The sequence below is a fragment of the Triticum aestivum genome, chromosome 2A (genome assembly GCF_018294505.1).
Source record: "Triticum aestivum cultivar Chinese Spring chromosome 2A, IWGSC CS RefSeq v2.1, whole genome shotgun sequence".
Lineage (NCBI taxonomy): Eukaryota > Viridiplantae > Streptophyta > Magnoliopsida > Poales > Poaceae > Triticum > Triticum aestivum.
Window position 1 is genome coordinate 222417787 of NC_057797.1, and position 16025 is coordinate 222433811.

Genomic DNA, 16025 nt, shown 5'->3' on the forward strand with positions numbered 1-16025 from the left:
TCGGCACTAGCTGGGATTGCCCCAGATTCTTCGGTTATGCTATAACCACTCCAACAGTGAATTCACTCTTTATTGTTGGGTTTTCCCCAGTTACCAGAATCATTCCCAGCATTTGCATTTTGTTCCCAGCTTGCACCACCAATGTCCCCTCCATTTCCGGTGATAAGCAAAAATCATCCATTACGTTGTCTTCAACAAGGTAATCCACATCATCCAAGTTTGAGTATGCCATTCTACCGACCCCCTCCAAACGATCGCTCGAGAATTGTCTTAGGCTGGTTTAAAGAGTTTCAATGATCTCTGAATCAAAAGTAATTCTTTTTGCCACTTAAGGGAATATCTCTACGAGTCACGGTTCCGAAGGTGTCTCGTTGTGGTATCATGGCAACTCAACTCCTCGCTACGTTGACAATCGATTACCACCTTCTTAGGTGTGGAATTGTTGTCCACCTAGTGAACCTTCGTCATCCGTTCTTTCCACCCCTCTTGATGTGTATCTCGTGTCTCAACCCGAGGGATGGTTCTATGTCCCATTTCGTGAGTTAATCCTGAGTTGCTCAACCTTCGAGTAGAACGATTCTTTTAGGGTCTTCCTTTCCTCTCGTTGTCATGATTAGCTGGAGTTCTCAGAACAAGACCTCAAGACAATGATGGTGAATGAATCAACGTTCATTTGAAGTGCAACCGGGATCGTGAAGATTATACTAGCTTGCGTTACCCCTTCACCCTACCCTACGCTTGAATCTCGAGACGAGATTCTTGTTTAGTGGGGGTGAGTTGTCACAGCCCCAGTTCAGCCCTTGCTTGACTTTGCTTGTTCATCATGCCATCATGTTTAAATTCCAAAGAAATTTGAAATGGGGATTGTTGAAACCCTAGTACCAAATGAAATTTAACTAGGTTCAATAAAAATATTTTCAATAACCCAGAATGCCCTTTGGAAATGTTCATAATTTCTGTTAGAGGTGAAAACCTCTTCCAAAAAATGATGAACATAATTATAGGCTATTCCTGGATTTTTGAATTAAATTATATAGTATTTGCATTTGGGCATTTAATTGCTAATAATATTTTAAATGCTCAAATAATCACAAACTGAAATGTTTACTGCTGGAAATATTCCAAACAGTGGCCACAGTCAGTTGCATGATTTTTGGAAATGCTCTGGCATTTTTAATAAATCCAAACACAATTACAGAAAATAGAAAACAGTAACTAAAATAGAAATAAAAAAAAAAGGAGAGAAACCTTACCTGGCCTCACCGTGCAGCCCACCAGCCAGCCCAGCTTCCCCCTGTTGGCCCAGCCCATCTCCACTCCCTTCTCCTGTCGTCTTCGTCCTCGGACAGAAGGACGAGCGTGTGGCCGCGGCGCGCACGCACGCGCCCGAGCCACCTCCTGCTTGCCGCCCCGCCCCGGACCGGCTAAGGATGCCACGACACCCCCCTGGAACCCCCTCGTCTGCTCCCTTGCCTCCCTGCTCTCTCCCTCTCACTCCCCTGTTCTTTTCCCCTCATGGCCGAAGCCGCCATGGCCACTCCGCTGAGAAACACCGCGGCCAGCCACTCCCTCGCTCCCTCTCCGTGTTTCCGAGATCCGTATCGCCTCCAGCGTCATCCCCGCCAAACCAAGCATCACCGGAAGCCCTGCAATGTCGGCGCCATCATCTTCTTCTTCCTCGGGCACCGAAGGCCGTCATCGTCGATTCGTCGCCGTCGTCGCTTCCCCGAGCCTGCTGACTGCCCCCTCGAACTCGCTGTGAGCTCCTGCGCCTTCCCCCTTGCTCCCCCCCTCCGTTCTCGTCCGTTAGCCGCCGCCCCACGAAACCGAGCTCCGCCCATCGCCATGGCCAGTGAGCCCCGTGCTCCCGAGCTCCTCCGCTCGCCCTAGTAGCACCCGCCTGCTAACCGTGCTCTTAGGAGCCGAACGCACACACCTGCTCCTTTCCCCGTGCACCGCAGCGCCGTCCTCACTGACGCCGAACTCCGGCCGCCGCTAAAGGTCGTCGCCGACCACTCTCCGGCCACTCCCCGGCCGCGCCACCACCCTGGTTGGATGCGGACGAGCGTCCGCATCCCGTAGTCGTGCTCCGCGCGCCAAACGGCGCTCTGTAGGCCATTTCCGAGCCCTCCGCCGCGTCTGGACTCGCCGGCGGCTAAACGCCGGCGACCGCTGACCCGATGACCGGCGTGGGTTGACCCACTGCCAGGTTTGACCCCCCCCCTCTCTCTCACTGACCTGCGGGCCCGCCCAGCTAATTAGGCTAGGATTAATGTTAACTAAATATTAGTTAGTTTATTAGACGCTGACCAGTGGGCCCAACCCCCCCCCCCCTAATCTTTTAATTAAACTAAATAAACCCCTGTTAACCCCCTGTCACTGACCAGTGGGCCCCACTGGTCAGGTTTGACCCGGACCAGCCCCTGTTGACTATGCTGAGGTCAGCATGACCTAGTGCTGACGCAATAATTCCTTTCTGGAATTTAGATAATTATTAAATGATTTATAAATTCCAGAAAATTATATAAACTTCTAAAAATCATAGAAAATTAACCGTAACTCCAAATTAAATAAATTATATATGAAAAATTATCAGAAAAATTCAAGGAATCCATCTGTACCATTTTCAAGCATGTTAGAACAACTTATCACTACTGTTTAGGGCAAATGAAGTAAATGGCATTTGAATAATCACATATGGAGTTTAAATTTGAATCTTGTATTCAAACCAACCCCATATAAGTTGTTGCCAGTTGCATTAACTCAAAACACCAGCATGTTGCCATGTCATAGCATGCATCATATTGTGCATTGCATTGATTGTGTTTCCTTCTGTTTGCCGGTGTTGTTCCCCCCCCCCTCGATAGACGTTGTATCGATGATGTGATCGTTGACACTGATGAAGACCCAATGTTATCTTCAGAAGTGCCAGGCAAGCAAAACCCCCTTGTTCATTCCGATACAATCCCACTCTCTCGCTTCTGCTCTCTTTTACTGCATTAGGACAACACCGATTCATCTGTTACTTGCTGCGGTAGCTGAACCCCTTATCCTTTGCATGACCTGTCATTGCCACAGTAAATAGATGAAACCCACTAGCATGAGTAGGAGTTGTTTGAGCCCTGTTGTGCCTACTCATTCATGCTTGCTTGTCATGCCTGCTACTGCTTAGAGTTGAGTCAGGTCTGATTCATCGGGGATGAATCAGAGGCGTGTGAACATGTCCTACTGTGTGTGAGCTAAGTGTGTGAACACGATTTGGTAAAGGTAGCGGTGAGAGGCCATGTAGGAGTACATGGTGGGTTGTCTCATTGTAGCCGTCCTCAGGAACTGAGTTCTGTGTTTGTGATCCATGATTCAGCTACTACCATACATTGGGCCCTGAAATATGACCCCGCTCGACTTCTTATTCACCCTTGTCCTCTGTCCAGGAGTTGCAAGTAGTTTCTGGTGTTTGTAGTATGCTGGAGGCCGTGGACAGCGCTGACCGTAGGGGTGGGCTGTGATGCGGTAGGCACGTGGCCGGGTAAACCGGGCGCCCGTTTGGTGTCACGGAACCCTGTTCACATCGTTTGGGGCTGTGAGCGAAACTCCGGCCGGATCTCCTCATGGATGGAACCCGAATAGGCGATAAACCTGGACTAGAGACTTGAGTGTTTAGGTAGGTCGTGGTCTACACCCACGTCGGCTTTCGCTTGAAGTCTGCCGAGCACATGTCGTGTGCAGACGCTAAGTGGTGGAAACATGTATGAAGAAGTACACCCCTGCAGGGTTAACATCATCTATTCGAATAGCCGTGTCCGCGGAAAAGGACTTCTGGGTTGCTTATATCAGTTCATAGACAAGTGAAAGTGGATACTCTAAAATACGCAAGATAAGCGTGAGTGCTATGGATGGCGTTCTCGTAGGGAGACGGGAGCGGATCCATAGTGGTGTATTGATATGGTGAATATGTGGACTCGTGTGCGCCACCTCAAAAGAGTTACTTGCAGTCGTAGTTAGGATAGCCACCGAGTCAAAGCTGGCTTGCTGCAGTTAAACCCCACCATCCCCTTTGTTGATAATGATGCATATGTAGATAGTTCTGATGTAAGTCTTGCTGGGTACATTTGTACTCACGTTTGCCTATTTTATGTTTTGCAGAGAGACTTCAGTCTCACTAGTAGTTTCCGCTTGGACTTCGACGTTTAGCTTGATACCTCAGCTACGATCTTGTGCCCTCGGCAGGATCTGATAGATAGTCAGGCTTCTCAGCCTTTTTCATTTATAGATGTCTGTACTCAGACATGATAGCTTCCGCTTGTGCTTTGACTTGTATGCTCTGATTGTTGGGTCGTGAGACCCATGTTTGTAATGTCTCGCTCCTCGGAGCCTATTGAATAAATTACTTGAGTCGTAGAGTCATTTTGTGATGCCATGTTGTATTGCACATATCGAGCATATTGTGTGTATGTTATTGAAATGCTTGGTATGTGTGGGATCTGACCATCTAGTTGTTTATCTTTAGTAGCCTCTCTTACCGGGAAATGTCTCCTAGTGTTTCCACTGAGCCATGGTAGCTTGCTACTGCTCCGGAACACTTAGGCTGGCCGGCATGTGTCCTTCTTCGTTCCTGTGTCTGTCCCTTCGGGGAAATGTCACGCTTTGAGTACCGGAGTCCTGTTAGCCCGCTACAGCCCGGTTTACCGGAGTCCTGCTAGCCCAGTGCTACAGCCCGGATCCACTTGCTGATGACCGACACGTTCGAAGCTGGGTCATGGATGCCTGTCCCTGTAAGTCTGTGCCGCTTTGGGTTTACGACTAGCCATGTCAGCCCGGGCTCCTTATCATATGGATGCTAGCGACACTGTCATATACGTGTGCCAAAAGGCGCAAACGGTCCCGGGCAAAGGTAAGGCGACACCCGTGGGAACACCGTGCGTGAGGCCGCAAAGTGATATGAAGTGTTACCGGCTAGATCGATGTGACATCGAGTCGGGGTCCTGACAGCGGCCACAGTGTATCTACCGCATCATAGCCCACCCCTAGGGTCAGCGCTACGCACGGCCGCCAACACATAACCTACTAACACCATAAACTAGTTGCAACTCCTGGACAGAGGACGAGAGGGGTCAATAAGTCGAGCGGGGTCATATTTCAGGGCCCAATGTGTGGTAGTAGCTGTTTCATGGATCACAAACACAGAACTCAGTTCCTGAGGACGGCTTCAATGAGACAACCCACCATGTACTCCTACATGGCCTCTCACCGCTACCTTTACCAAATAGTGTTCACACACTTAGCTCACACAAAGTAGGACATGTTCACAAATTTCCAATTCATCCCCTATGAATCAGACCTGACACAACTTGTAACGCCCTCGATGCGGCTATATCTCCCACGTGTCGAAGCACGACTTAGAGGCTTAACTGCATTGAAAGCAATGTCGCAAGTGAGGTAATCTTCACACAACCCATGTAATACATAAGGGAAAGAGATACATAGTTGGCTTACAATCGCCACTGCAAACAATTACATGAACAAAGCATTACAATAACCAAATACAATCAAGGTCCGACTATGGAACCAAAATAAAAGAAGAACCCCAAATGCGACACGGTCCCCAATTGACCCCAACTGGGCTCCACTACTGATCAGCTAGAATGAAACAACACAAAGGACAAGATCTTCATCGAGCTCCTCCTTGAGCTTGGTTGCATCACCTGCTCGGCAACATCAGCACCTGCAAACTGGTTTTTGAAGTAATCTGTGAGCCACGGGGACTCAGCAATCTCGCACCCTCGCGATCAAGACTATTTAAGCTTATAGGTAAGGTAAAGGTATGAGGTGGAGCTGCAGCAAACGACTAGCATGTTTGGTGGCTAACATACGCAAATGAGAGCGAGAAGAGAAGGCAAAGCACGATCGAGAAACTATGATCAAGAAGTGATCCTAGAACAACCTACGTCAAGCATAACTCCAACACCGTGTTCACTTCCCGGACTCTGTTGGAAAGAGACCATCACGGTTACACACGCGGTTGATGTGTTTTAATTAAGGTCAACTTCAGGTTTTCTACAACCGGACATTAACAAATTCCCATCTACCCATAACCGCGGGCACGGCTTTCGAAAGTTCAATCCCTGCAGGGGGTCCCAACTTAGCCCATGACAAGCTCTCACGGTCAACGAAGGATATTCCTTCTAGCGGGAAGACCCGATCAGACTCGGAATCCCGGTTACAAGACATTTCGACAAGGTAAAACTAAACCAGCAACACCGCCCGAATGTGCCGACAAATCTCGATAGGAGCTGCACATATCTCTTTCTCAGGGCACACTCAGGTTGTCCTAGGTACGGGTAGGCCAGCCCAGAGTTGCCCCTAGTGGCCACCAGCAGCTGACAGGTTGGACCAACACTCAGAGGAGCACTGGCCCGGGGGTTTAAATAAAGATGACCCTTGAGTCTGCAGAACCCAAGGGAAAGAAAAGGCTAGGTGGCGAATGGTAAAACCAATGTTGGGCATTGCTGGAGGAGTTTTATTCAAGGCGAACTGTCAAGGGGTTCCCATTATTACCCAACCGCGTAAGGAACGCAAAATCCGGGAACATAACACCGATATGACGGAAACTAGGGCGGCAAGAGTGGAACAAAACACCAAACATAAGGCCGAGCCTTCCACCCTTTACCAAGTATATAGTTGCATTAATTAAATAAGAGATATTGTGATATCCCAACAAGTAAACATGTTCCAACAAGGAACAACATCTCCATGTTCCAACAAGGAACAAACTTCAATCTTCACCTACAACTAACAACGCTATAAGAGGGGCTGAGCAAAGCGGTAACATAGCCAAACAAAGGTTTGCTAGGACAAGGTGGGTTAGAGGCTTGGTTCAAACAATATGGGAGGCATGATAAGCAAGTGGTAGGTATCGCAGCATAGGCATAGCAAAAGAGCGAGCAACTAGCAAGCAAAGATAGAAGTGATTTCGAGGGTATGGTCATCTTGCCTGAAATCCCGCAAGGAAGAAGAACGAGTCCATGAAGAAGACAAACGGACGTAGACGAATGGGTCCTCACAAACGCGACGTTATCGGAACCAACCCGAAGAAGCAACACCGGAAAGAAGCACACAACGTAGTAAACAACCCACAACAACATGGCACGATGCGCAAACAAGTATGATGCATGTCCGGTTTAAGGATACATGGCATGGAAAAGTGCACAAACAATCCTACAAATTAAGTGGAGCTCAACATGCAACGGTGCATATTGACGAAACACCACGACAAGTTATTTAGTTCGATCTCGTTTATGTACCCAACAATATTAAATGTTGTTAAACATGGCAAGAGGGTGAAGCAAAGAAAACTACCTATCTAGTCAAGTTTAAATGAGGCCGGAAACGACAAAACAACAAGTCCGGAAACTCCTCATATGCATATATTAGGTTTGGTATTGTTATGCCCTAAACATAATTTTAGAGTTATTAAACATGCAAAGTAAAGCCACCATGTTAAACTAGGCATTTTTCTACCCCATTTACATATAAAGATTATTAAATTCCGAGTTACGGTTATTTAGTTATGAATTAAATCATTTTTAACATGGCATAGGAGCAAAATTTAGTCAAACAACATTTTAAGCATTTTAAACATGGGTGAAAGTTGCATATTATGAAACTAGACAAAATTCTAAGCATATTTCATATATAAAGTTTTTCCATTGCTTTCAATGCGGTTATGCCTCTAAGTCGTGCTTCGACACATGGGAGATATAGCCGCATCGAGGGCGTTACACAACTCTAAGCAATAGAAGGCATGACAAGCAAACATGAATGAGTAGGCACATCAGGGCTCAAACAACTCCTACTCATGCTAGTGGGTTTCATCTATTTACTGTGGCAATGACAGGTCATGCAGAGGAAAAGGGGTTCAACTACCGCATCATGTAACAGATGAAACGTTGTTGTCCTAATGCAGTAAAAGAGAGTAGGAGCGAGAGAGTGGGAATGTATTAGAATGAACAAGGGGGTTTTGCTTGCCTGGCACTTCTGAAGATAGCATTGAGTCTTCATCAGTGTCAACGATCACAACGTCAAAACAACGTCTATCGACAGGGGACAAATACCGGCAACAGAGAAAGAAACACAATCAATGCAATGCATAATATGATGCATGATCATGACATGTCAATATGATGTGGTTTGAGCTAATGCAACTAGCAACATGTTAAATGGAGTTGGTTTGAACCCTAGGTTCAAATTAAAACTCCATATGTGAGGGTTTAAACTCCATTTATGTGAATTGGCCTAAACAGCAGCCATAAGTTGTTCTAAAATGCATGAAAATGCCATAAACATATTCCTTGAATTTTTCTGATAATTTTTCATATATAAATTATTTCATTTGGAGTTACGGTTTAATTTCTATGATTTTTTGAAGTTTAAGTCATTTTCTAGAATTTCCTGAATTGTTTTAAAACAGAAAATAATTACTGTGTCAGCATGACATCGTCATGATGTCAGCAGGTCAACGGGGCATGGTCCAGGTCAAGCCTGACCAGTGGGGCCCACTGGTTAGTGACCCAGAATAGGCTATTGACACAGACAAGTGGGGTCTGGTCAACAGGTGACGTGGCCAGGTCAAACTGACCTGTGGGGCCCTTGTGGTTAGTTAAAACTAAACAGAAACTAAACCAGGTTAATTAGAGAGTGGGGCCCATCCATCAGTGAGCTAGGAGTTAGTTTAGTGGGGTCATTAGTGGCTAATGACAGTGCCACGTTGGCTTTGCCGGAGTTCTGCCAGTGGCGACCAAAACGCGGCAGAGGGCTTCGGGATTTCGCTACGGGGGCCGGTTTGGCGCGCGGGAAGCATCAACGGGGAGCTAGCAGGGTGGCGCATCCAACGGTGGAGGTGGTCGAAGCTAGGGTGGCCTGCAGAGGCACCGGCGATGAGCGAGGCGGCGGCCGGAGCTCGGGTTGATGCGGGCGCGGGGCTGCAGGGTACGGCGAGGCCAGCTAAGGGGATCTACGGCCTCCAGGTACATCTAGGAGCTCGCTAGGCTCGTCGGCTTGAGTGGAGCAGCACGGCAGCGCCATGCCCAGCGTCCATGGCGGACGGTGGTGCTCGGTACGGTGGCTAGCACGGCTACGGAAAGCGACAAGCCACGGGGATAGGGGAAAACGACGGAGGAGCTCACTGGGAGGTCGAAGCGCAGCTTAGTGGGCTTGGGGACGTCCTTGATGGCGCAAATCGACCGGTGGTGATCCACGGGTCCAAGGAGGAAGAAGAGCTCGGGGTCGTCGTCACGGAGCTCCTGGCGGCGCCTGGATAGGTGCAGAGGACACGGGGGTCGAGGCGGAACTCGTGGCATAGCTGGATGGGCGTGGGGAGGTCGATGGCAATGGCAAACGGTGACGGTGCATCCATGGAGGCTTCGGCCATGGCGGGGAACGGGCGAGGGGGAGAGCGAGCAAGGGAGAGATCAATCCATACGGGTCTTGGGGGGCAGCGTGGCGCGACGGAAGGCTCAGGGCGCCCCGGGAAGCAGGAGGTGGCCGGGCGCGTGCGTGCCGCAGGCACACGCCCTCCTGCCCACTGGCAAGAGGTGGAAGACGACAGGGAGGTGGAGGTGGGCTGGGCTGGCTTTGCCCGGCTGGGCTGCTACAGTGGTGGGCCGGTTGGCCCACCAGGTAGGTTCTCCCTCTTTCTCTTTTAATTTGTTTTCTATTTTTCTGTAGTCTTTAGGGCTTTATTAAAAATACTTAGACCCTTTCAAAAATCACCAAACTGAACATGCCCACTGTTCAGAATATATCCAACATGGAACATTTCAGTTTAGGATTACTTGGGCATTTAAATTATTTACTAGCATTTAAATGCCCAAATTCAAATAACATATGATTTAATCCAGTGACCTTTGGATGACCTAGAAAGTATTGCACCATTTTTGTCAGAGGTTTTAGACCAAGACAAAGATGATGAACATTTTTGAAGGGCATTTCAGGATCATTGAAAAAATATTTTAGTAACCCTAGTTGGATTAAGTGGTGATGGGGGTTTCTGCCATCCCCATTTCAACTTTCAAACAAATATAGACATGATGCATGGATGCTTATGATACTAATTGCAATCAAATTCTAGGGCTGTGACAAAAAGCCCATTTTCTGTCATGACTTTTTATCATAGAAGTAGGAGCCCACCACATCTATGATGATACCGGGTTTTGTCACAATAATCGTCATAGAAGTGTCATATGTATGACAGAAAAAAATTTGTTCAGCCCAAAATGTCACGGATGTGTCTTTTTTTTGTAGTGGCACTACTCACGAAGACATCTGGAAGGTGCTCTTGAAGGCCAATGAGACGTGGCCGGCAATGACCAAGGACCGCGGGCACGACCTGGCCCATCCCACTAGTGCGGTAAGTGTTCTGTATTTCAAGGTGTACCCTCTACTTGTATACTCAAGGAAGATGTCTAAACTTCCCCGTTTTGTTTTTCAGGGCTAGACAAAGAAGGCGGAGCGGATTCAGTGTCCTGCTCCGCTGCCCGAAGAACCAGCAATCCTGCTTCTGACGAAGATGCTAGTTCCGGTGCCCTATCAGGCGCCAGAAAAGAAGGCCAAGAAGAAGGCCAAGGGGACCAGGGGTGGTCTCTGCCGTAAGGGTACTTCGGACATGATGTCTAAAGATGCCGACACCCGCTCCCCTCCCGCCACTTATGACGAGGAAGAGGAGGAAAGCGATTCTCCCTCTGAAGGGGGAGGGAAGAAAAGGGTGGCCTCCACGCATCTGGAGGCAGAGGCGTCTAAGAAGGGGAAGGCCTCCGCCGCGGACAACCCCACGTGGGATATCGACAGCAGCTCCGAGTGGCGCCCCAGTGATAAGCCCCTGGTTGAATCGTAAGTACTCAAAGACGCACTCAAATATCAGCTCCTTTACTTTATAGCTTTAACATGTTGAATCATGCACTTGCAGTCCGGCTTGTTCCGAACTCGAGCGATCCTCATCTTTAGGGAATTCGCTGGACCCGAAGGTGATGGACAGTGGGTCCCTTCCTGCGGCCTCCTCTCCCAAGGTCATGGATGACACCGAGGTACTGTCCCGAAGAACCCCAGGCCAGGGAAAGATGCAAGAGGCTGTCAGGGCGGTGCCAGAGGGTGAAATCTCGGCCGTCGGACACATGTGAGAGCGAATCCCCATGGAGACCGGTGATGGGGGCCATATCCAATTCGGCCCCCAGCCGAATACGGCCCCGGAGACCTATGCGGCTCCGGAATCCGGCAAGAAGCCTCGCTCGAAAGAAGGAGGTATGCCTATTTCGTCGGTGACCTCTGTCCAACCAGAGGCCCTAGATACTCTATTGGAAGCGTTGCGAAGTGCTTCCATTGTCGAGGAACATCGTACCCTCATGGGTGCGGTGATTGAGAAGATTCACTCCGTGAAGAGCGGACTGACCGAAGCATGCGCAACCCTTCTAATAGGCTTTGAGGTACGCACTGCATTTATGTGAAAAGAAACTTACAGTATAGACAGTAGCCCCTGAGACTCTGTCCGATGTTCGGAAAGAAGAGCCGAACAGAGGATCAAATAGTTTTTCGCGGGAGACTAACCATATATGTCTTTGTGAATAAGCAAGCGTTGCTGCTAGCCGCGACTTCGCATGCTGCCGAAGTCTCTAGACTAAAGCAGAGGCTGGAGCGGACCAAGGAAGAGCTCAGTCATGCGAAAAAGCAGCTGGAGGACACCCAAGGTATGCAATGACCTTGTGCGTGTCCAGAAAAGGGTGAATATTTTTGTGCTTACCACAGTGTTCTGATATTTATTAGGGGAAGCAACCGAGGTGGAGGCCCTCAAGAAGGCGATGACCGAGGTAGAGGAGAGAGCGGCAAAGGAACAAGCCGCCCGTGAAAGGCATGAGGCTAGGGTTGGTGAGGTCCAACAGGAGCTCCAGGATGCCATGAAGAAATGCGAGTCCTTGGAGCGCCAGAATGCAGATCAAGAGTCTGAACTCGCTAAGGCCCACCAAAGCGCAAAAGAGACCCAGACCAAAGCCCAAGGCGCCCTCCAGGAAATCCAAGAGGCTAAGAAAATCGCGGCAGGTAAGGCTTTCATTATGCAAAGCAAGTATGTGAAGAAGAGGTATCTCTTACTGACCCAGATTTGGAGTTCTCTAGGGGCGTGTGTGGATCTGCAGCGTAGCATTTCTGATGCTGCAGAATTCTTCTGAGCCAAAGAGGGGAGCTCAACGGAGAAGTTGTTCTGGTTGCAATACCTTGCGCCAGAACATCCGGTGCCCTTTAGCAATCAGCTTAAACAGCTGGTCAAGCTGCATAGGGTGGCCAAACTAGCCATGAAGGATTTGATAATCCGGCTATGGCATGCCGAAGCCGTACCCGGTAGCTACTTTGGCCTCCTAAAGCGGTTGGTCGATGCCTACCCTCGGCTTGATGCCATCAAGCGATCGGTCTGCATAGAAGGTGCGCGGATGGCCTTCACCTGTGTCAAGATACAATGGGCAAAGATGGATGTTGTCAAGCTTGCGACCGAAGGACCGCCCACGGGCAAGGAGCACCGCACGCCCGAGTGGTATTTTGAAGATGTCTTGAAGGGATCCCGTATTGTAGAAGGGCAGTGTTCGAAAGACATTATCTTTGAATGAAATCATTCATATTGTCCCTTCTTGTATGATGAAAACAAGGCTGATATGTAATATAATGCTTTGGTGTTTATTATTCAAAATTTTATGTCATGTGTGGCTGTTTTATTAAGTCTGAGAGTTGGCCAGTCATCGGCTTCAGCCCCCACGTAGGTAGTACGGGGGTGTTCGGGATGAATCTAAAACACTCTTTATCCAAAAGTTTGGTCCTTGAAGGAGGTGTTTAGTGCAACGAACCAGGCAATCGGACTATGTGGCTTTATCACCCTCACTTAGCCATAGGAGTTTGACAATAGAATTTTAGGCGCAACCCCTAGTATTCGTGAGTCCGAACTAGGGTGATGTAAACACCTGATCGGGTAAAGACCGATTTGTCGCATAATGCGGAAAAAATCGCAAAAGATTTCTAACCTCCAAACAGCTGACCGGCTCACGTTACATCATGACAGTCAGTTTTCGGCTTTCTCTACTGAGGTGCTCATCCGGATAAACCAGGACACAATTGCAGTAGTTCTCCCTTTATTACCCTAGCCGATAGAGCGGAACATAAGGCAGTAAGCACAGGAGCTGGGCAACCCAACTATTGACCAAAGACATGATTCGGAGCCAATGCATATAATGCTGAAATTCAGGGTGCCGAACTGTACTATAAAACTGTTTGGACTTTGTTGCCATAGAATGGAACGTGGTAAAGCTCCTAGCGATTTAATGCGTACCAAAGTGTATGAGTGTGATTGATAAGATTATCAAGAAAAAATGAAGTAGCAAGCTAGTGCCGCAAAAGTTCGGCCGCAAACTGTTTCCATTATAGTTTGATTAATACGTCAAAGTGTATTTTGTACAAATAGTACGATAAGCAACAGTGGCTATTTAACATGCCAAGACCAAGGAGGAGCTGCGTACGGTCCTGAAAGCAGGTGGAATGATCGTTGAGAAGAACATCTAGAGATTCCCCCACACGTCTGTGCTACTTGCCACCTTGGTATATCCGTCCTTCAAATGGACCAATTATGAGGCTGTCAAGAGGGGCCTGCGGAAAAGAAACCTGAAAAGGATAAAAAGTAAAGTAAAAGTATGTGTGTCCAAGGAAGGTCGAGCCATATTGTGGACAACAGTCTGGTTATGCCTCTGTCTCTAGTATTTTTAGTGCGTAATTATGTGCGCGTGGTACGTATGCCGCCACTTGGTCGGGACTGATACAGAGATCGAACTGCTAATCAAGCTCCTGACGAGCTGGACTGTCCTGTCGCAGAGTAGTCCGGACTCGTTTTACCGTGTCCGGGAGTATGGCCGCCGAATTAAGGTTCTGCTTGTGAAGGCCGCTCTATACCTCTGCAGCCAGGGCCGCGGTGTGCTCCTTGGTACGGAGCGAGCGCTCCATGTTTCCATTGACTGTTATGACACCGCATGGTCCAGGCATCTTGAGCTTGAGATAAGCATAGTGCGGCACCACACTGAATCCGGAAAACGCGGTTCGTCCGAGCAGTGCGTGATAGCCACTGCGGAAGGGGACAATATTGAAGATTAACTCTTCGCTTCGGAAGTTGTCTGGAGATCCGAAGACAACCTCCAATGTGATTGAGACCGAGCAGCGGGCCTCTACACCTGGTATAACTCCTTTAAAGGTAGTTTTGGTGGGCTTGATCCTTGATGGATCGATGCCCATTTTGCACAATGTATCCTGATAGAGTAGGTTGAGGCTGCTGCCACCGTCCATGAGGACTCGTGTGAGGTGGAATCCATCAATTATTGGGTCGAGGACCAGTGTGGCTGAATCGCCATGACGGATACTGGTCGGGTGGTCCCTGCGATCAAAGGTGATCGTGCATGACGACCATGGGTTGAATTTGGGGCGACTGGCTCTATTGCATAGACGTCCCTGAGCGCATGCTTGCGCTCCCTCTTGGGGATATGGGTAGTGTATATCATGTTCACCGGTTTAATTTGAGGGGGAAACTTCTTTTGTCCCCCTGTGTTCGGTGGACGGGGCTCCTCGTCGTCATTCTCACTTTGCGACCCCTTCTCCTTGTCTTCGGCATTTAACTTGTCGGCCTGTTTGAAGACCCAACAACTCTGGTGAGTATGACTAGCTGGTTTATCAAGGGTGCCATGGATCTGACATGGACAATCGAGTATGAGTCCATACTGGAAGGGCCCTGATTATTTCTTTTATATGGCTTCTTCCACTGACCGGACTTGGAGCCACTAAATTTGGCGTTGACCGATGTGTCATCAGTATTGTCACCATTGTTTTGGCGCTTGTGTCTGTTGCATCAGGGCTTGCCGTTGCTATTTCTGGCTTTCGAAGTGCCAAGTTCTCTTGCATTGTTATTGCTACAGGCTATCCAGCTATCTTCTCCCGCGCAAAAGCGGGTCATAAGCGTCATGAGGGCTGCCATGGACTTCGGCTTTTCTTGGCCGAGGTGTCAGGTGAGCCATTCATCCCGGGTGCTATGTTTAAAGGCCGCTAGGGCTTCGGCATCCGGACAGTCGATGATCTGGTTCTTTTTGGTTAAGAACCTAGTCCAGAATTTCCTGGCTGACTCTCTGGCTGTTGAATTATGTGACTTAAGTCGTCGGCATGTAGAGGTCGAGCATATGTACCTTGGAAGTTGTCAAGGAAGGCTTCTTCCAAGTCCTCCCAACTGCCAATGGAGTTTTTAGGCAGGCTATTCAGCCAGTGCCGGGCTGACCCCTTGAGTTTTAGGGGGAGGTATTTGATGGCATGAAGATCATCATCGTGGGCCATATGATTATGGAGAATGAAGTCTTCAATCCATACCGCAGGATCTGTGGTTCCATCATATGATTCGATATTCACGGGTTTGAGCCCTTCTGGGAATTCATGTTCCATTACTTCATTAGTGAAGCAGAGGGGATGTGTGGTGCCTCTATATTGGGCCAGATCATGACGTAGTTCGGATGGAGTCTGTCTGTGGCTTTCGGCTCGGAAGTGATTGTGCTTTCCATGTTCGGCTTGATAGCCATCGTCATGCATCGGGGCACGCCCCTATGATCCATAGATTGATCTAGCCGGACCTGCTTTATTCTTCAGGTCCTGCTGCAGGTGATACGTGTATCCCTGAGAAGTTTTGTCTCTGCCTTTACGGCGAGGTAGGACGGGCCGACGTTCGGCTTGAGTTGTCGTTTTGTCCCGGCCACGTGGTGGTCGATCAGCCGCATTACGCGCTGATGGTACGGGCTCAAGTGCCTCGTTATTGAATTGAGGTAGCAGTTTATGCTTCGGGTAACTTTTGGTTGGGCACTCGAGGTCGTATTCTTCTGTTGTTGATACGTCTCCAACGTATCTAGTTTTCCAAACACTTTTGCCCTTGTTTTGGACTCTAACTTGCATGATTTGAATGGAACTAACCCGGACTGACA